The 21419-nt window shown below is 36.5% G+C and overlaps 1 pseudogene; it reads right to left on the reverse strand.

The window, feature by feature from the left end:
* Positions 1–808: 808 nt before the first annotated feature.
* On the reverse strand, positions 809–1260 carry LOC132422436 (oligosaccharyltransferase complex subunit OSTC-like; annotated as a pseudogene).
* Positions 1261–21419: the final 20159 nt, after the last annotated feature.

The following is a 21419-nucleotide window of genomic DNA, read 5'->3' on the forward strand; positions in this document are numbered from 1 at the left end:
TACATAGAAAAGTCAAGTTAAGAGAACTAACCATGTATCCCAAAAAAATCCACACAGGATAGAATCTCTAGTCCCAATTTTAAGCCTCCCATCAGACAAAAAGCTCTTACCCAACCATTGATTCTCATGCCTATTGAATGATGTCCTCCCCAGGTCAAACCTCTTGGCCCTACAGTGTGGGTCACAGAGGCAAGTTCAAGGGCACCGAAGTGGGAGAAAACTCTCTTCAGTAATATTCTTTTTAAAAAATACTGATTTTTTAAAATTTAAAAGAAACAGAAAAGCATTCTATATATAAAGAATAACTTCCCTTTCCCTTTTATTCAGAGGTTTGTCATGCTTACTCCAAGAATAAATTAAGCATTCCCATTATCAAATATTTAGGGTTTCATTTAAAATTCTTTTTTGTGTTTGTAGTAATTCATATTCAGGCAGATTCCAGGCCCTCAAAGCAGCATGAATTCACTTTTTTAAGGGGTTTGTAAAAAATAATCACTTTACTCAATATTATAGTTGTAGAAATGAAGTATACTTTCTTTAAGAAATAAAAAAAAGAAGAAAATGCCACTTAACATCGTTGGTATGTCAGTATAGGACAGCAGGAAAAAATACTGATAAGCTTGTCACTTTGATACCAAGAAGACATTCTAGTCCAAGCTATAATACGCTTCCTACGTTTTCACTAGATGTTTCTTTTCTGCTGCTTTTCATCCTTTTCCATATTTCATATCAGAGGACTGGTACAGCCTTGAAAACTTCATTAACAGGAGCAAATTCAATATCCACCGACTTCTTCTCAAAAGGCATTCTAAACCATCAGATAGCCCAGCAGTTTCATTCTCATGAATACTCCATGAAAAAACTCAATAGGACACAGATGAATCCAATGAATAGAAGGAGCAATCTATTGAGTTTGGGAATGTTTGGTGCATTGGATCAGTCCAGGGTTATGAACCTTAAACCTCCCATTGTAAACAGGAAGCTGGATGTGAGTCCTTCCATAATATATTGTCCATTTACTCTGCAGGCCAAGAAAGCTAATGGTCTCTGATACCCACGTTCATCAGTCATGGAGCTGACACTTGGAGTTTTGACAATAACATCATAAATGATTCCTCCAGTGATGAGGAAGTAAGACACCACCACCAGAGCGTACACTGTCATGGCCAACAGCATGTGCACCCAGGGCGGCTTCTTCAGCTTTATGATGGGACATTCGAGCACTAAGAACAGGACTCGGTACAAACTCTCCATGTTGGTGGCGGCAGGGTCAGCTGTCGGCCGCCAGCCCCACACGCCATCCGGGAACAGGCATGAATTCATTTTTAAACTAATTTCCTTGTTTTGCAGAAAGGCAGAGAAAGTCCAAACTCTTCGTGTAATGACATTTTTCTCATTAACAAAGGCTTTTAAATAAATCTACTTCTGTTTTCCTAGTAAACCTAACACTTTTAATATGATGCTTACTTCAATTTCTAAAGAATCTGATACAAAAGTTAGTGTGGGTTCATCAACCTACCCTGGCCTCCTCTTCACCTGTTTAGATTCTTCTGTCCCTTATAGATGAAACTCCCTTATCACCACCACCTCCCAAAGGCCTCTGCTAACTCTGCTAGGTTGGAATAGGTGTCCTTCCAACCTGCCATTACAGCATCCTAGGGAAAAGCTCTGTGGTAGCATACTGCACTATGATAATAATACCTTTACATGCTTGTGCCCACTTATAGAAAGTAAACCCCTGTAAGGCAGGAATCTTATTCGCCTGTTAATTGCATTTAATAAATACTTTTGGAGGAAAGGAAGATAAAAAAAATCAAATACATTTCCTTTCCTTCCCTTCCCCTTTCACCTTCTTCCTTTCTTTTCTGAACAATTCAGACCATTATCATGTGCGGCAGAACAAGACTGGCATCAAGGTGTAAAACCCAAGCAGGGTGAGGAAGGTATCCAGGTAGGAGGGTTCCCAGCCTGAGAGTCAGTGAGGTGAGGAAAGCATTCATGTGAGGGGTTGACTTGGGGCAGGAAGTCGGAAGCCAAGTGGAGTGACACAGGTGTCCCTGCAGGAAGTACACGGTATCAGAGGCACAGCAGAGAAAGGAAGGAGTCCATGGATTGTGGTAGCTCAGTGTGAAGTCAGAGCCCAAAGAGAGTGAAGAGAGCATCCACTGAACTCAGGGCATCAGAGCTCTAGCTGGGAGAGGGGGTGGCCACTTGGAGTGGAGTGGCACCCTGGATGGGGTTTCAGAGCCCAGCAGACTGAGGAGGGCATCCCTGGAGAGGGTCTGAGCCTGAGCGGAGTGACGAGGGCATCTATGCAAGAGTGGCGACCCAATGTGGGTATCAGAGTACCTAAGCCAGTGAGGAGGACAAAAGGGGTGACAGTCAGAAGCAGGAGTCTGAGCCTACACAGACAGAAGGGCTTATAGGCCGGAGGCGTGATGTGAGGTGTGTCTGAGCACTGTGAGAAAGGCACTTGCATGGGTGTTAAGGAGACTCTCTGGCCAGGCCCCTTCAGTGCTGGACACTAAGACCTGGCCTGGGGTGTTGGAACACAGGTTGTGGTGTGAGGCATCCACACAGGAAACAATGACACTGGTTACATACTGGGGGGTTGAACAAGCAAGTAATCCTGAACAAAGACATAGTAATGATAATGGGAGTCAAGTTTCTTACTATGGAGGAAGAGAAACAAATACAGAAGGGGCCAAAATGTAAATGAATCCTGAGGAATTTTGTTTTGGAATCTAAATTCATCTGCAAGAACAAATAGGCAAAGTATAGTTAAAATTGTTCTAAATTTAAAAATAACATGAAGAATTGATTAACAGCAGCGGTCCCCAAGCTTTTTGGCACCAGGGACTGGTTTCGTGGAAGACAATTTTCCACGGACCAGGGTGGCGGGGGGTGGTTCAGGCAATAATGCGAGCGATGGGGAGCAGCAGGTAAAGCTTCGCTCACTTGCCTGCCACTCACCTCTTACGGTGCAGCCCAGTTCCTAACAGGCTGTGGACTGGTACCGGTCCACGGCCTAGGGGTTGGGGACCCCTGATTAATAGCATATTTTAAATATATCGATCATAGTATATTTTAAATAATATTGAAATGTAGATATTATATAGTGTATTAGTCTATTTAAAATTTTGATATAAAGCTTCAAAAATATCAGTGGGGAGAGAGAGGATACTTCACTAAAGGTGGTAGATCCAAACCCTGGGAGACCTAGGGTGGCTCCACCTTCTTCCCGCTCCCCCTCCTCTCTGGCCACACTCCCTGCCCCCATGGTACAGGATAGGTATATAAAGTGGGTCCCCTCACCACCTCTTGCTGCAGCATTCTCCTCAACCAGGAGAACACCTTCTGATAAGGTACTTAAACCCATTCATCTGGCTTCATGTCCAGTTGTCCCACAGGATGCTCACACATGGCTGCCATTCCTATAAAATACAGGAATACAGGCTGACTCCTGCAGCCTCCTGTCTCTGCTCATTGTCTCTCCCCAGTTCTCCTGTTCCAACAGGACAGGGAGTAAATCAGTCAGTCAGCTGCAAGCCAACTGTTCTTGCAGAATCCCCATTCTCTACAAGCAATTCACTTGGGAGCCAACTATAACCTTCCTCTCTCTCGCCCTGCCTTCCTCTCTCCATAGAGTTCTCTTATATAAACCAGAGGAGCCTACAGTTAGAAGAAGGGGCTAGTATATGGTGAGGAGGTGCAGATCTGGTTTGAGTCCTGGAGGGATTGTCTCACTCCAGCTCTCTTTAGAATATGAGATACTGGCTGTCCGATGTGTCCTTGGTTTTGTCCCCTAGTCAAGAGCAACAGAAAAAACCCCACTCAAAATCCTAATACATACACTAATGCAAAGGAAAATATCACATGAAACTGGTAACCACGGTTAAAATCTAGTAGGGGACAGACTGTCATAGGAAACGATAAAAAAAGAGAACTTACAAGGGTACATCTGAATCTTTTCCAAGACTATATTCACATATTATTTGTGTAATTTAAAATAAATCAAAAGCAATGAAAAATTTAAAAACTAATTATTAACAGCCAAAAAAAAATAATAGTGAATATAAATCACAGAATGGGCTTTGTCACCATAAAATCAATGAAGAAAATTAAAAGATGAATTTGCTCATATAAAGTAAATAAATGTATATATGCTTATCTCATATAAATAGATTTATTAAAACCCTAATGGTTAAATGAGCTAGAAACATGAGTTAACTATTCATAAAAGACAAAAAATAATTGTCTATCTAAGTTTGAAAATAAACCAATATCTATTGCTTGCCTCGGGGTATTGGATTACTGGTGGGGTTTCTTCCCTTCTTTTTCTTATAAAATTTGTACAATAAATATTTATCTCTGGGCTTCCCTGGTGGTGCAGTGGTTGAGAGTCCGCCTGCCGTTGCAGGGGACACAGGTTCGTGCCCTGGTCCAGGAAGATCCCACATGCCGCGGAGCGGCTAGGCCCGTGAGCCATGGCTGCTGAGCCTGTGCGTCCAGAGCCTGTGCTCTACAACGGGAGAGGCCACAACAGTGAGAGGCCCATGTACCGCAAAAATATATATATATATTTATCTCTTTATAATCAAGAGAAAAAAACTTTTAAAAAGCTCCTCTCACGCTATACCCCCCCAAGAGAGTATATATGTATATATATACCAAATATAAATTTTTGGTAAGGGAGTCCCAATACTAGTGAAGTAAACAGAGAGCAGTACAGAAACTAAGAGCCCAATATGTAAACCTAATGATTTATCCTTTTCCCAGAGAAGCAAATATTTTAAAACAGTTTTAATCCATCTGATGGATTATAACTGATTTTATACTTTAAAAAGTCACTGAATCTTTATTACAGCAGTCTTAAAAGAAACATCAACACATATAAAGAAATTTAAAAGTTGTTGAGTTAAACAATAAGTACGGTTTTTTTAATAATTTTACAACTTTCTATAAACTATTTCCTATAGCTTCTCAGTGAGAAAGAAAATTGTTTTCCTCTGGCCTTCAACAACTCTGACACTTATTATACCTTGTTTTTCACTTTGAAACTTTATGTGCTTTTTCTGCCTTCACTTAATTCCTATATGAGGGGATCAGCTACTAAAACTAAAAATATCAGAAATTCCAAAATTAAAATGTTAATTTGTTTATAGAGTATAATGAGATCTCAATACATTCATTACAGTCATGAAACATGAATAACTTTACATAATATATCTCCCCAAGAATAAGTGAACTATAATTTTTTTTAACTTCTATAACATACTTTCTTTTAAAAAGAAAAATGCACTAAGCTTGTAGAGCTAGTCTTGTGTCTAAAATTAACCCATGAATCAACTAGCCAAATACAAGAGTATGGCCTATATCCATGCAGAGAATTTTCTTCAAAAAGCTAACCCATAAAGAAATCAAACACCAAGACACTTGCATCAGTCGGGCCAGCTCCCTGCTCTAACCGAGGAAAGCTGGAAATGGAAGCAAGAAGCAGTGATCAAACACAAGACATGGGAGCACTCCTATGAATACTAATGAAGAATCCTGACTTACTCCCAAAAGCATTCTTTGACAATTCAAAGGCATGAAACCTGCCCGTCAATTCAATCTTTCTATCCGTGCAGCTGGTAAAACCCTATCAACCGAAAAACGAACCATAAATTATATATTTCTTGAAGCAAAGATAGAATCAAAGGAAGTAATGTAGTTTTATGATACCATTTTAATAGTGTGAACCAATCTTGAGTTATCCTTTTTAATTAAATCAAAAAGAACCAAGATGGTTTTTAACCTAACATGAAGTTAAATACTATGTAACAGATATACTGACACATTTATTTTTTAAAGAGTGGGAAATTTTACTATTTTTTCCACATTTGAAAGTATCACTTTCATTATTCAAGTGTGGATTCAACTTCATCAAAACTGAAGAGGTTAAACAGGGTAGTATTAAGCAAACTCTTCTTAGTGAACTGAGGAATACTTCATCCAATTCTACTTAGAGCCTGTTAAAGAGGAGTTAGAATTTTAGCAAGCTAAAAAATTTGTCATGTAGAAAATAGCAAGCAGTTCTCCTGGAGATCTGTGGGCACTGGACACTTACTTAATGCGAGAGAGCAACGTGCCCCTGATCGCAGTGGGAAGGCTCACAGACATGACACGTTCAGTGCCAAAGCAAGGGCTCTAATTAGCGAAGGGTTCCGTCTGACAGTCAAGGGCTTAACCTTCATTGGGAAATAATGAGCCAGACAATATTTGAAGCCTCCATGTAAGATTTAGAGAAGAATGGGGGTGCTGAGAACTGCCTTAAATGTGCTAAACTGACAGACACAGGTGACCAAACAATGAACTGCACACTTGGCAAAGAAGAAGAAAATATTTGGTATATACTGGCGACCTCCAGAGCAGCATTCCTCTTTTGTCCCTGAATTAAGATGAAACAATTTAATAGGCCATATTATTTGGTTGAATTACTTTAAAGAAATTACAAGACTTGGTGGAGGAGATATATTTCCTGAAAACGTTTCTCAGATACCAACTTTTACGATAAGGGAACATCTGGGAACTTCTCTGAAGATCAGAGACAAATCTCAGTTTAAAGGCTTAAAAGTTCATTAGTAAACACAAACACTCAGTGGTTAGAATTACCTAGAATGACGTGAAAGCCAAGGACCCAAACTCTAAGTAAATGAGAACATATCCTTCTTGTCTTCTAAGCTATAAAATTACTACTGCTCCCAAAAGTTTCTTGCATACATGATTTTTAAAATTCTTTTCCATTACAGTTTATTACAGGATACTGAGTATAGTTCCCTGTGCTATACAGTAGGACCTTGTTGTCTATTTTAATTTTTTAATAAATTTATGTATTTTTGCCTGCATTGGGTCTTCGTTGCTACGCGTAGGCTTTCTCTAGTTGTGGCAAATGGGGGCTTACTCTTCGTTGCGGTGCACGGGCTTCTAATTGCAGTGGCTTCTCTTGTTGTGGAGCATGGGCTCTAGGCATGTGGGCTTCAGTAATTGTAGCACATGGGCTCAGCAGTTGTGGCTCGCAGGCTCTAGAGTGTAGGCTCAGTAGTTTTGGCGCATGGGCTTAGTTGCTCCGCGGCATGTGGGATCTTCCCAGACCAGGGCTCGAACCCGTGTCCCCTGTATTGGCAGGTGGTTTCTTAACCACTGTGCCACTGGGAAGTCCTGTCTGTCTATTTTATATATAGTAGTTTGTATCTGCTAATCCCAAACTCCTAATTTATCCATCTCCAACTCCCTTTCCCCTTTGATAACCATAAATTTGTTTTCTATGTCTGTGAGTCTGTTTCTGTTTCATAAATAAGTTTATTTGTATCATATTTTAGATTCCAAATATAAGTGATACCATATGGTATTTGTCTTCCTCTTTCTGACTTACTTACTTAGGCATACATGATTTTTTACTCTTAACTGCACAAATTCTTAAAAGAGTAAAAAAAAAAAAATTACTTTTTATTTAATGTAACTGAATCTGGGGGAAAAGTACTCATGTTTGACTGTTCACCAAAACAATATGCATTCTTTGATAAACTAAGTAAATAACTATTAAATTAATCATTGGTTTTTCCTACTTTACCCACTCAATATGTTATACCTAAATTAGCTAAGCCTTTTAGGATATTTATAAACTGATATATATATTTATAAATTCATATATATGTGTATATATATTCACACACACACACAAACACACACACTCATATATATACAAGCTACATTATCTGGAAGAAAGTTACTAAATTTGAAAATCAACTGCTTGTAGAGAGTAAATATAAACATTGTAGAGCAACACAAGGTTTCAATTACATGTTGAAGGTATATATGTGTCTATATATATACATATATACTAATGTTTTACAAATTCTAGTAATGCTGAGTTGTCTTCCAGTATTTGTTTAGAAGGTATAAAAACTCATGGCTCAATAGTAAAATGCTAATTGAGTTTGCTAAAAGATGTCTCTTAAGAATTATAAGCCCCAAGTAAAAAACCACTAATAATATTAAAGTCCAGTAACTGGGGTTAAAATTTTTAAATGAAGAGCATTGCAAAGCAAATATCTGGCACAAGTACTAAAAAGGTAAAAAAGGCAAAAAAATCTGAATTCTGAAATACATCTGTCCCCAGTGATTTCAACTTTACGGAACTAACAGATTACAAATTGTACATTTGTTTTCCCAGTCAAGACACTGAGAATCAGGATTTTTGTTTTCTCTAATAGAAATGTTTCAAAATAGAATGCATACATAGACTCTGGAGAGAAAAAGAGAAATGCAAGACTTGAGTAGAGCTATCCTTGTTTCCTCTTCCTTCCCTTTTCGGACAGGCAACAATTTTCTCTTGGGGCAGAACAGTAAAGGCTCTGCTGTACCATGACTCCAGGAAAAATAAAGGCACTTTTATCTGCCCGATTTCTTGTCAGGTGAAGGGAGAATTATACTTGGTGAATTTTCAAAAGCACCCTGAGCCTTCAATCAGGCCTCAATGTTCAAAGATCTCATGGAACAGAGGTTCGGGTTAACCAGAAGACTGGGCAAATGACTTGGTGATTTTAAAAGGCACACTAATAGATGCAAGCTACATTATTTGGAAGAAAGTTACTAAATTTGAAAATCAATTGCTTGCAGGGGGTAAATATAAACATTAAATAGCATCACAAAGTTTCATTAGCTCATAGTTATAAAATTGGCTATTATAACTTTATACCATATATTTTGTTTGCCAACAGGTTTACCTGGAAAATATAAAGTATGCCTATTCGCGATCAAAGAAGGTGATAGCACTTATCACCTTCTAGCAGGGTGCATTTTTTTCTTATTTATTAACTATATATAATATCTTAAAATTAATAAATTATATATTAATTAATGTAACTATAATATATTAATATATTATCATATTGATCATTATTTGTCTTCTCTGCTAGAATATAAGCTCTACTCTGGCAGAGGTATTCATAGTTGTTCACCAAGCATGTAGAACAGTGCCTGGCACACTCCACAAAACTTGTGGAGTGAATGAATAAAATATAAAAGTGAAAATTAAAAGAAGGAAATCATTCTACTGAAGATACTTTACAGTACAACAAAATCAGATAATAATTTTTAAAAATCATCTCCAGGAAGAGTTAATTTGTTCTCATTAAAGAAAAAGTGCCATACCACCAGGACCTCTAGCATCACTCTCAGCTGGAGAAAGTCTTCTCCATCATGGACATGTCTTAGCACAGGGGTCTCCCCTCCCTAAAGACCTTGGCTCTAGTTCACCACTCTCAGAATAATAATCCCATACCTGGCTCTGGTACTTTCCATCTGAACTGATTCTACCATAAAATTTATACTGCCACTTATTCAAGGGAATAAAAACATGGTTTAAATGTTTAGCCCCAAGGTCCTGGAAACAGATCTGAATAAGAGTTGGAGCCAAAAAATAGACATGGATTGAGACTATAAAGATTTCTATGTTCTTTCTGCTTATCCAAGCATTGAATTTTGAGGTAACCACTGAAAAGCACAACTGCAGCTTTTGGTGCAATCACAATTTGATCATTAAATATCATTTAAGTATGAGCTATAGCTTTCCTGAAATATAAGGATAGCTCAAAATGTTTGGTAAGCTATAGATAACAACTGAGTGTATCAGACAACTCAGAAAAGATAGTGATGAATTTTGTGAAGGATAAAATTGAACCCCTTCCCCCTAATTACAATACCTCTCCATCTCAACATACACTGACTGCAACCCACACCCACACCCACAGTGTCACTACAAAAGAAAGTATTGCCTTGAAGATATCAATGACTTCCTTCTTGACAAATCCTCTTCTCAATGATTCTTTGGCCAGCATTTCATAATTTCTGTTGTCTTAGTTTAGGTGGCATTCCACAATCCCAGATATTTTCCTGCTTTTACAAAGATCTGAGACATTTAACAGCACTCCTCACTAAAGTCATCCCATGGAGCTAAGTTTTCTCTTCTCTTTTTATTTCCATTGACAACTCACACATTTTTATAATATTACCTACTAGAGAGTGTGTTTTCTTAGAAAAGTTATCATTCTGATGTTCAGTGAGTGTTCAAATATAGCTTCCTATTCAAAACATGGTTTTCCCTTTTTTTCAAAAGTTCAAATAAAAACAAAAGTTTAAAAAAATGTATCTATCCTGCATTCTAAATAACTCCTCTTAATGATTCTTCTTTTTATTGGCCAGGCTATTCCCTTCAATTCCCACAGCCACCATATTAGGCTAGGTCCATAGCAAACTTGAAGTAAACATGTCTATTGTAGGCTGAATCATAGCCCCCGCACCCCTGCAAAATTCACATATTGAAGTCTTTACCCCAAATACCTCACAATGTGTCTGTATTACAAATAGGGCCTTTAAAAAGATAATCCAGGTAAAATGAGGTCATATGGATGGACCCTAATACAATATGACTGGTGTCCTTATATGAAGAGATGAAGACACAGACACACATGGAGGAAAGACCATGTGATGACACTGGAAGATGACAAAAGAGAGACCCTCAGAAGAAACCAACCCTGCCTACACCTTGATCTCATACTTCTAGCCTCCAGAACTGTGAGGAAATAAATTTCTATTGTTTAAGACACCAAGTCTGTGGTAGTTTGTTACGGCAGTTCTAGCAAACTAATACAACATCCATCTCATTATCTGATCCATTAACTTGGCCAATGACCCCTTGTTCTCTGACCACAGTAAATATCTAGCATGTTTTTCTCTTGGCTATGGGTTTTTACCTCTTTATGCAATTTCCCTGATATAAAAGACACACATTAGGTGTCATTTCTGCTCCTCCTCTGCCCTTCCTTTCCATGTTCTCAATTATATCCATTACCATACTTCCCCTCAGTCATGCCACTCAAGATCAATTCACCCTAGATTTCCTCTTTAAATTAAAGCTTCCTTTATAAGTCCATCCTTGCAATAAAAAAAAAAAAACTAGTAGGCTCCTCCTATATCAATAATTGATCTTTTTCACTCAACTTGTATTCTACCTCCTGTTATAAGAATAGTTAAATTCCATTTTGAAATTCATATATTTAAAGTATGTATCTCTTATGCTGGAAATTTCCTTTGTGGTCTTTCCTTAAGAAATCTAAAAATACCTGATATCTCATGTACATTTTACTCATTTCCAAATTACTTTTAAGTGTTTATAAAAATGGAAGTAGGGCTTCCCTGGTGGCGCAGTGGTTGAGAGTCCGCCTGCCGATGCAGGGGACACGGGTTCGTGCCCCGGTCCGGGAAGATCTCACATGCCGCGGAGCGGCTGGGCCCGTGAGCCATGGCCGCTGAGCCTGCACGTCCGGAGCCTGTGCTCCGCGATGGGAGAGGCCACAGCAGTGAGAGGCCCGCGCACCGCAAAAAAAAAAAAAAAAAATGAAAGTATTTTTTGCTATACTCTATTTGAGTCAACTCTAACCTGCTAAAACACTAATATTTAAGATACCCTCCTAGAAGGGCTAGCTCATCTAAGAAAACCTTAAGACCAGGGAGGTCTGTTATCACAACTACATTCTGGGAAAATTAATGCCTGCAAGTAAAAGACAAGACCTTAAAGTATAAAAAGCAAGTAAACAAATAAATGAAAAGCCACAGTTTTCAATACACACACACACACACACATACACACACACACATACACACACACATTTAAAATACACATATTTCAAAGTACTTTAAATTATTAAAGAGGAACTATTATGCTTGCAATATCACATTTTGTATCACTGACTCTATTCACTTCTGCTAGTAAGATTGTGATTATGAAGAGGCACTGAATACTAATTTTAGCAACACAAACCAACTGTTTTCATGTTGACATAGGGCAAATATTATTTTTTTTATGTGCAACTATCTCCAACATGTTTCAGTCAAAAGAATTATAATGTAAATTAATGAGAATTGTATGGTTTACATTTTCACTAACTTGAAACATAACTTAAACAAAATGGGTTCTACTTTATTGACATAATTTCTAAAAGGACAAGTTTTAGACGAAGCTAATAATAAGTTAATAGTCTTCAAATATGTGTTACAATAGGAATATTACGGGAGCCACAATACTTATTTTCCTGAATTGTTCAATTGGATTAAAATATAAAAACAATAAATTTATAACATTTTATTATAATTTTTTCACCGATTTCTACCTCTAGACCTAAAACTAGACAAAGACAAAAGAAAATATATCCAGATGATGAGAGTTTACTAGTCTAGAACATATTCTATGAAAAGATGGAGAAAGGTATCATGACAATCAAAGAGATAATGACTGGTCTATTAATTTAGATTTTTTTTCAGCAGCAAGAAACAAGAAACTCAATGCAAATAGGCTTAAACAAAAAAATTTTTAACGGAAGGGGAAGATTTATTGCCCCATATAAATGAACAGTCAAGAATAGGTTTAGGGGCTTCCCTGGTGGCGCAGTGGTTGGGAGTCCGCCTGCCGATGCAGGGGACACGGGTTCGTGCCCCGGTCTGGGAGGATCCCACGTGCCTCGGAGCGGCTGGGCCCGTGAGCCATGGCCGCTGAGCCTGCGCGTCCGGAGCCTGTGCTCCGCAACGGGAGAGGCCGCAACAGTGAGAGGCCCGCGTACCGACAAAAAAAAAAAAAAAAAGAATAGGTTTATATTCACATACAGCATGACGCCATCCTCAAACCTCATCAGAATCCTTTTCTTAGCTTTGCTTCCTCTGGTTTAATTTTTAGGCTGTATATAATAGCCTCCTCAAAACTCCAGGTTCTCCCTTGGAGCTTCAATAGCCAAAAACCTCAATACTCACATCGCCAAGCTCAGAGGAGAAAAGAGAGTATGTGCCCCAACATTCTCACCAAAATCCTCCTCTGTTTTATTCATATGGACCAGTTTAGAATACATGTGCTGTCTTCAGGTGGTATACTCTAATAGATTAAGCTGAGTCTCACCTCTGAAGTTAGGCATGAAGTCAACCCAGTAGGGAATGGTACCAGGAAAAAGGGAGCATGGATTTTGGCCAGCAAACTATCACTATAACAAGGATAGCAGATCTTCAAATGTTGAACACTACTGTTTCAGTGTCATATCATATGAGAGCTTCCACTTTTCAAGCCAACTCTGTGAGCACAGTGTTAAAGGAATTTATTTACCTTGATTGTATTAGTTTTCTATTGCTGCATAACAAATTAACACAAACTCAGAGGCTTTAAACAACACCCATTTATTGTCTTGCCGTTCTGTAGGTCAGAAGTCTGCACACAGCTTGACTGAGTCCTCTACTCAAGGTCTAATGAAGTTGAAATCAAGGTGTTGTCTTGGCTTCTTTCATCCAGAGCTCAGGGTCCACTTCCAAGCTCACGGGGTTGTGGCAGAAATCAGTTTCTTGTGGTTGTAGGACTGAGGCCCTGGTTTTCTTGCTGGCTGTCCACTGGAGACCACTCTCAGCATCTAAAGGATACTTCCAGATCCTTGCACCATGGACCCCTCCATCTCAAAACCACCAATGGAGAATCTCTCTCAAATTGAATTCCTCTCACATTTCACATCTGTCTGACTTGTCTCTGATCTCTAACCACATACTTAAAGGACTCATATGATTAGGTCAGGCCCACCCAGATAATCCCTCTCTAAGATTAACTGTTTGGGATCTTAATTACATCTGCAAAATTCCTTCACAGCAGTACCTAGATTTGATTGAATAACTAGGTGAAGGTATATATGCACAGGGGCCAGAAATCTTAAGTACCATCTTAGAGTTCAGTCTACCACACTAATATATTTTGGTTTCACTTTTAAGGAGGGTAGAGTAAGAGTGCGCTAAAGGGGGTGGAGAAGGCTTTTGTTTTCTTAACAAATCCATTTGTTTTGTGGAAATCCAACAAAAAAGAAAGCTATGGCACAAGAGAAATCGCCTAAAATTTTAAATAGCATGAAAAACACAAATAGAAAAGTAGAACAAAGAGGAGAGTCTGAGTTTTTAGTTCTAATTTTGGGTTTTTCTTTTTGTTTCGTTTGCTTTTTAGCAAGTCAAGTGACAAATCTGGAACCTTAAGTCAAAATGTTTTTTTTAAGAGGGAAAGAAAGTTTATCGTTTAAAAAAGAGAACTCAATTATATCTAAATTTAGAGTATAGGTCAAGCTTTTTCTAATGCTTTCTTAGAAAATAAAAAAGGAAAGCCAAAGAAATCTTCCCTAAAAATCCAAATCAAATACTAGTTTATGAAAGTTCTAATTATCTTGGATATTTTCTGGTTAAAAGCATGTATTGTTAAATGTCTCAGCTATACAATGTATTTTAAAAGAGAGAGAATGAGCAAAATGAACCATTTTTGTTTCTTAAGAAAAAAAGCTGTTCTTAAATTTTCCTCTGGATTAGTGATGTAAAAGTAAAGCATTGCCCTCTAGAGGAAAAAGAGCTCTCTAGAGCAGATAACTATTTCATAATAATGTAATGTCATTATATACATACTGTCCTGCTAATTTCAGGTTTATGTTCTTCTGTAGGGTATAGAAAAGAAATAGAAAATAAGTTTGGTATAAGAAGTGTTAAAAATTTTTTTAATAAATTTAGAATTTTTCAAGAGTTTGGTAAACTCTTTAATTTTTGGTATATTAATTTATAAACCTTTAACCAATTATTTGCACTGTAATCATGAAATAAAGGTCTGTCTTAGAAAATGGAAAGTTTTTAGTTTTCTTAAAATGTGTAGATTTAAATCTACCAGACTTTTTCCCAGCTACTAAAACAACAGAACCATGTGTATGTAAAATACATATGATCTTATATTAAATTATAAAGAAAAGTGGCTAACAAAACTGATACATATAATTTTGCTGCCATATTCAAACTTAATATTTAGGGAGTTTAAAAGCAAGTAAGAAATACAAGAGAATTTAAAATTTCAATGGCTATTTAGGCAATCCATGTCAAGAATTTCCCTATTACCAGAAGAGTTTTCAGCCTGCTCACATCATCCCAAGAGTCAAAGTCAGAAGCCGAATCGAGTTGTTTAAACATTCTGGTCTCTGCTTTTAATATAATTCATCAGTTGTTTTCAAATTATTCTCCCCAGAACCACAACCAGGAAGAGTTATGGGCACTGCCTCACCCATGTTTCCACCAGAGCAGACTTTCTCTAATCTGTTAGGGTTCCATATAAACTTAAACAGTTCCAGGTTTTAAAAAGGAAAGAAGGAAAAAAGGAAAGAGAAAGGAAGGGAGGGAAAGAAGGAAGGAAAAAAGATAAGAAGAGAGGGAGGGAGAGAAGGAAAGGAGAGGAAAAAAAGCAGCTTAAAAACTGTTGGTCTCTTTAAATTCCCTTCTTAGATTATATAACTATTTCCTTTGTTTTTCCCTCTCCAGGGTTGGCAGCAACAAAGATCTGGTTGCTTCAGGCTACTTCCTAAAATGAGAGATAACAGGAAGTACAAACCCAAGCCTAAAGCAAATGGATGAAAACAGCATAGAGCATTATATGTTCTTAGCCTAGATTCGACATTGTAGAAGACTTGTAGAAAATACACAGAAGAATATTTTACAATGTGGGTCTAAACACACTATATGATGCAGAAGATTTCTTTGTGTAACATGGCATTTGTCTTCCTCAACAAATATCTACCAGCTATCTCACATGACTTTCATAATTAGACATGTCCCTCCCACTTCTGTCTTACTCCAAGGTACCATGGTATATTTACACATTATAAATGTCTTAAATATTTACAGATCTACTAATATGTCACAAGATAGCAGGATGAGAGGTTTTAATGAACTATTAAGGGAAATTGCCAAGATAAGTTTCTGGTTTGCCTCTCTCTGTTGATTTTCCATAAGCAAATGATTAAACTGCTCTTTAGGAAAGGAACTGGGAACCATAGTTTTTTTGCATCTTGAGATTCAACCATATTGTAAAATTCTCAGTCACTTGTTTTGAATGCAAAGATTCTTTGACCAGGGCATGAGGAATTTTAGCACACAAACTACTTATACTCATGGAATCATGGAATCCAAATTGGCTAGGCTTACATCAATCCTAGCTTGTTTTCATCCCCTCTTCACCAGCAGTTATCAGATGTGGCAGCACCACCACAGAAGAAACGAAACTCTTCCTGAATAACTCTTAGAACATCCCTTCTGCTTTTTCCTGACATTTGCAGAAGTTGCTTACCACTCTAAACTTGCAATTAGCAAGCACTTCAGAAGCCCTTCTATTTTTTTATCCATCCAGTTGACCCAAATTCCATCACCGCTCTACCTCCAGCCTCGCCCACCCTCTCCTCCAAACCTACCTGGTAAGTGCTAAATCCCTTCTTCCCCCCAACTCAGTCACCTCATTTTTCTCTACTGCCAAATAATTTGTCTTCACATAACAGGGTTTAAAAATAACCCTCTCACTTAAGAAACTGTCTGATATAACTAAGCAGAAATGCAACTGAATAGACAAAGAATTAGAGAATAGGATTTTACACCAGAAATTTCTACAAATAAAACATTTTGGAGCAGAGATGTTTAAAATTAGTCAATGATTAGTGTCACAACCCAGCTCTCAATCCAAATCCTATCCATGATTTCCTTTCACACAAGCTTGGAAGATGTAATAATGTTATATTAACTATCTTCAATAAATCATTTTCAAAATTAATCATGCCTTTTAAAGGTCTCCCCAAATATGATCAAATCCTTTATGTGTGACTGACTGCATGACAGGTTAAACAATGTACACAATGGATATCGGTGTTCCAAACGTACCCGAAGCATCCTGGAAAGAAAGGAGGCCCGGTATTATCCCCTATTGAGAACGAAAGGTCGCCAAATTATCTATTGTTCTTGAGCCATTATAATAATAGCTCACATTTATTTGTATTTACTGCATGTCGCATACTATAAAAGCACTTTTTTATATATTAACCTATCTTAAGAGTATGATTATTATTGGCATTTTACAGACGAAGAAGAGACGCATAGACAGGTTAATAATCTGCCAAAATTCACCATTGGCAGAGCCAGGATTTAAACCCAGGCAGTCTGGCTGTGGGCCCCAACTACCTTGAAAAGCCTCCAGAAAGTCTAGTAAGGAAATGTGTGCTTAGGTCCTAAAGATACTGCAGAGATTTCCCCATCTTAGCAAGCTAGCCTAAAAATTGTACAGCACCACAATAATGTTCTTTAGAATGACAATAAATACTTTATTTAAAGAAATGAAAAGAGACACAGGTGAAATGCAATGGTTAGAAATTCTCTGACTAACTATATAAGAGAAGGAACATTTCAAAGTCACAGATTGCCTATGAATATTCTTAATATAAGTTTCAAAACAGAGAAAGGATTCTTATACTTGGAACTTGAACAACTCTGCCTTTTCAAGAAGACTAGTTCCTCTGCATTTTGTGAAAATCTTTTACACTCTTAAAGGTTTTCCATTCCTGAAAATTTCTTAAAATTTCAAACTGAAAAAGTAAAATAAGGAGTAAAAGAAGGTGAAGGAACTTAACTTGGAATAAAAACAAAATATCACCCTTAATTATCAAAACAAATATCTTACTTTTGGAAAAACAAACAACATATCTACATTAGGAAAAATAGTATACAAACTTGAAGCAATGTGAAATAATTCTTCTGTTTACTTTTCTAAACAAAGGTATGTGTTTCATGGTGATATCAAAGAGATTGATTTGAAAATGGCCTATCTGGTACTACATTGGACAACTAAAATCCACATAAATTAAACTATTTAAAAATAAATATAGGGCTTCCCTGGTGATGCAGTGGTTAAGAATCTGCCTGCCAATGTAAGGGACACAGGTTCGAGCCCTGGCCTAGGAAGATCCCACATGCCATGGAGCAACTAAGCCCGTGCGCCACAACTACTGAGCCTGCGCTCTAGAGCCCACAAGCCACAAGTACTGAGCCCACGTGCCACAACTACTGAAGCCCGTGCACCTAGAGCCCATGCTCCACAACAAGAGAAGCCACAACAATGAAAAGCCCGGGCACCGCAAGGAAAAGCAGCCCCCACTCGCCGCAACTAGAGGAAGCCCGCACACAGCAACGAAGACCCAACACAGCCAAAAATAAATCAATAAATAAATAAACAAATATTTTTAAAAACAGAAGGTCAAAAGACAACCCATAGAATGGGGAAAAAAATTTTTTTAGTAAATAAATAAATAAATATAACTCATCCTTGAATTTGACTTTGAAAATTACATTACTCTTAAATCTATCAACAGCAAAGAGCCTTCTTTGGTCTAAGGGCTTTGGGAGGTCTGAAATTTTACAATATGGGGGCCTCTCTTTAATGAAAAAAGTAACAAACATGAAATTTTGTAAAAAAGTAAAAATTTGTTTAAAATTAGAAAAGAAATCACAACAAGTTATAGATTTTTAAAAGCTAAAAAATACAACAAAAACTTCACAAAAAATGGAGACAAATATATTTTTATTATCTGTCTATTGCCATAATACATTTTTCGTATTTTTTTGGCTCTATACTATTTAACCACTTCTTAAAATATCAATCATTTGAAATATCATTTCGTATGAAGACAGGAAAGCTAACTTGGTCTTTTTTTCCAGAATGTCAGCCTTTAAAAAAGCCCACTCAAGCTAGGGTCCCTAAAGCTTAAGATTCACTATTTTAACCATAAGTTCACCTCTACTTTGCACATACGCTGTCAAATGGTTTTGAAATATATTTTTCATACTAAATCATTTCCATTTCTATTCCATGGGAAATTTTTAAAACATAATATATTCTGATCATTGACCTCATACCAGGCTAAATTTTCCAATTCTCAACCTGAAAGGAAAAGCAAACACGGAGCTTTTTACTTCACATTTTCTTAAAAGTATTATAAATGTTTGAAACAAAAAGGCCTTCTGAACCACAGCTCTTCATAATTACTGCAGAAAAGGTACATACTATATATGTGTTATATTCCAATAATGGTTACCAATGAAAATAAATAAGGAAATGTGTCTAACTGTAACTTTTCTGTAAGCATCAACTTCCTGACATGTCTTTTAGTTACATAATGAGCCTAAAGGAAAGTTCATCAACTGTGGTTCCTACACAGAATAAAATATTACATGCAAATTTGTTTTGAGGTCTTGAATATGTTGTTATCATCAATATAATTTTAGATTTATGTTATGTTTATATTACTTAATTTTGCATCATTTTATTTGTACTTAGTAACTATAGCGACCAACCTTCCCTCCAAATAACTCACTTTCCCATTTTTATGTGAAAAATAACAAATTTATTTAAGGCAAAAAATATGAAATTTAATTATCATTGAAAATATCATCTGAAATTCTAATTTTTTCAGTTTTAATGGAAGACTAAAATAATCTGTGTATGCCCTGGCATCTACCAAAGGCATACTTCTCATTCCTTTTAATACATACCCACCAAATATACGTAAAAAACATTCAAAAAAAGGGAAAACAACTCTGAGATAAGTGCCACTTGATTAAAGCTCAGGTAATACATTATTTCTATGTAAAAGTTAAAATTGTGATTTAGCTGTTTACCTTCACATTTGTAATAATACCTAGAATAGTTTTATATCAAAAGGAAAAAGATCTGAAGTCACTGACAGCCAATTAAAGTTTCTCTCAATATTTAAAAATTTTCTTATCAACAAGGACAATTAAGCACAAGTTTTGACTTACAAATAAAAGGAATAATAAACAAATAGTTCAAGAAAATTAAGGAATGATGAAAATTATATTTGAAACCAAAAGGTTTTATCTAATTATACAAGAAATAAAATTAGGATTATTCAGGTTTAATTTCAAGAAAAATGTAATGGTCAGATACAAAAATGTTGTGTTTTTGTACATAGTATTCCTCATTACTTTTCCATTTCTACATATTTATTGCACATTTAATACTTAACTTTTTAGTTACACTAAGCAAAGTAAATGACTGTGGTATTCGTTTATTTACTGTGTGGTTAATGTAATGAATAAAATGTGCTCTGTGTGCACAAAACCAGATTCAAATATTTAATCAGCAGTTGCCAAAACTATCTAAAGTTAGTTTTCTCAAAAAGTGTACAAGTTGAGTAGGACTTTTTTTAAAAAAATTGAAATTTTGTATTCATTAGTTTTCATTACTAATGTAATTTTAAAGTGCAAAGCCCTAAAGCATCTTGTAACTGGAGCCAAGTTTCACAACTCACATTTATCAGTACACAAATATTGACATTATGGTGCCTATCTCATTTGACTTGTGAAATTCTGTTATTCCTGACTCCCAAGGTACCATGATATAGACTTAAAGCTTTCCAGACACTTTTGCCCTTATCATGTAAAAAATCAAATGAGTCACACTTTGCTGCCAGATCAACAGAATAACAGGTTTCTTGGTAAAGATCATGGATATTTTTCCCAGAAAAATTCTAAATAAAAAATAGACCATTCATATTATCCGTAACAGCATCTACCTTTTTTAAATTTACAATACCTCAGTACACATAAGGTCTACTCTATAAGTGTGATCCCAATGTTATTTTCTAGTCTAAACATATCCTCATAACATTCTGTGACCCTGCAGTTTTTCTGTAACATTAAGTTCTCAATTTCTTATAATACATGAATTTATTATTTACATTTTTAGTAGAGTAAATACTCTTTGCAACTTTGCAAAGCACTAGAAATGAATGGGCTTTACAAAGCACAAATCATAAAACAGAAAATTAGCAAAGTAAATACCCTCTGTTACAAAATGCAGCACAAGAACAAAGCATTTGCCAGGAAAGTACTCTAACTAATATCACCCCTCCCTTCCTCCTTACTTTTCCTTTCTTCACCAAATGTACACAGGCAACAAAGCAATGACAACCAATATTTCTTTTCCACTAACATTATCCTTACTCTCTCTCAACAGTGTGTACAGTATAGGGACTATCATTCTATTTTGTAAGTGGCTGATCACAAGGATCTCAAGAAAGTGGCCAAAGCCTCAAATTTGTCCCCATAATTTCCTCAATAATATCACATGCCAGAACAGCCCTGCAGTGCCCATAGTTCCTTCAAGTAGAAATGTTATCTTAAAATAACCCTGTCCTATACTTTTAGGGGAGAAAATCTATAACTGAATGCTATTAAGATAAAATAAATTAATAAAATAATTAGAACCCAATGACTTTCAGTGATGACTGGTGATATTTAATGCTTGAAATACCATGAATAACACATCTAATACTTTATGATGTCATACTTTTGTTTATCATTTGCTCTCATCTGTTTATAATGAACAGTCTATGAGGCTGGGAGATCAACGTTTACCATAGTTTACAAGTAAGGAAAGTGAAGATCAGAGAATTTAAGCAACTTGCTTAAGGTCACACAGCTAGGAAGTAACAGAAAAG

This window comes from Delphinus delphis, chromosome 3 (assembly GCF_949987515.2).
Source record: "Delphinus delphis chromosome 3, mDelDel1.2, whole genome shotgun sequence".
Taxonomy (NCBI): domain Eukaryota; kingdom Metazoa; phylum Chordata; class Mammalia; order Artiodactyla; family Delphinidae; genus Delphinus; species Delphinus delphis.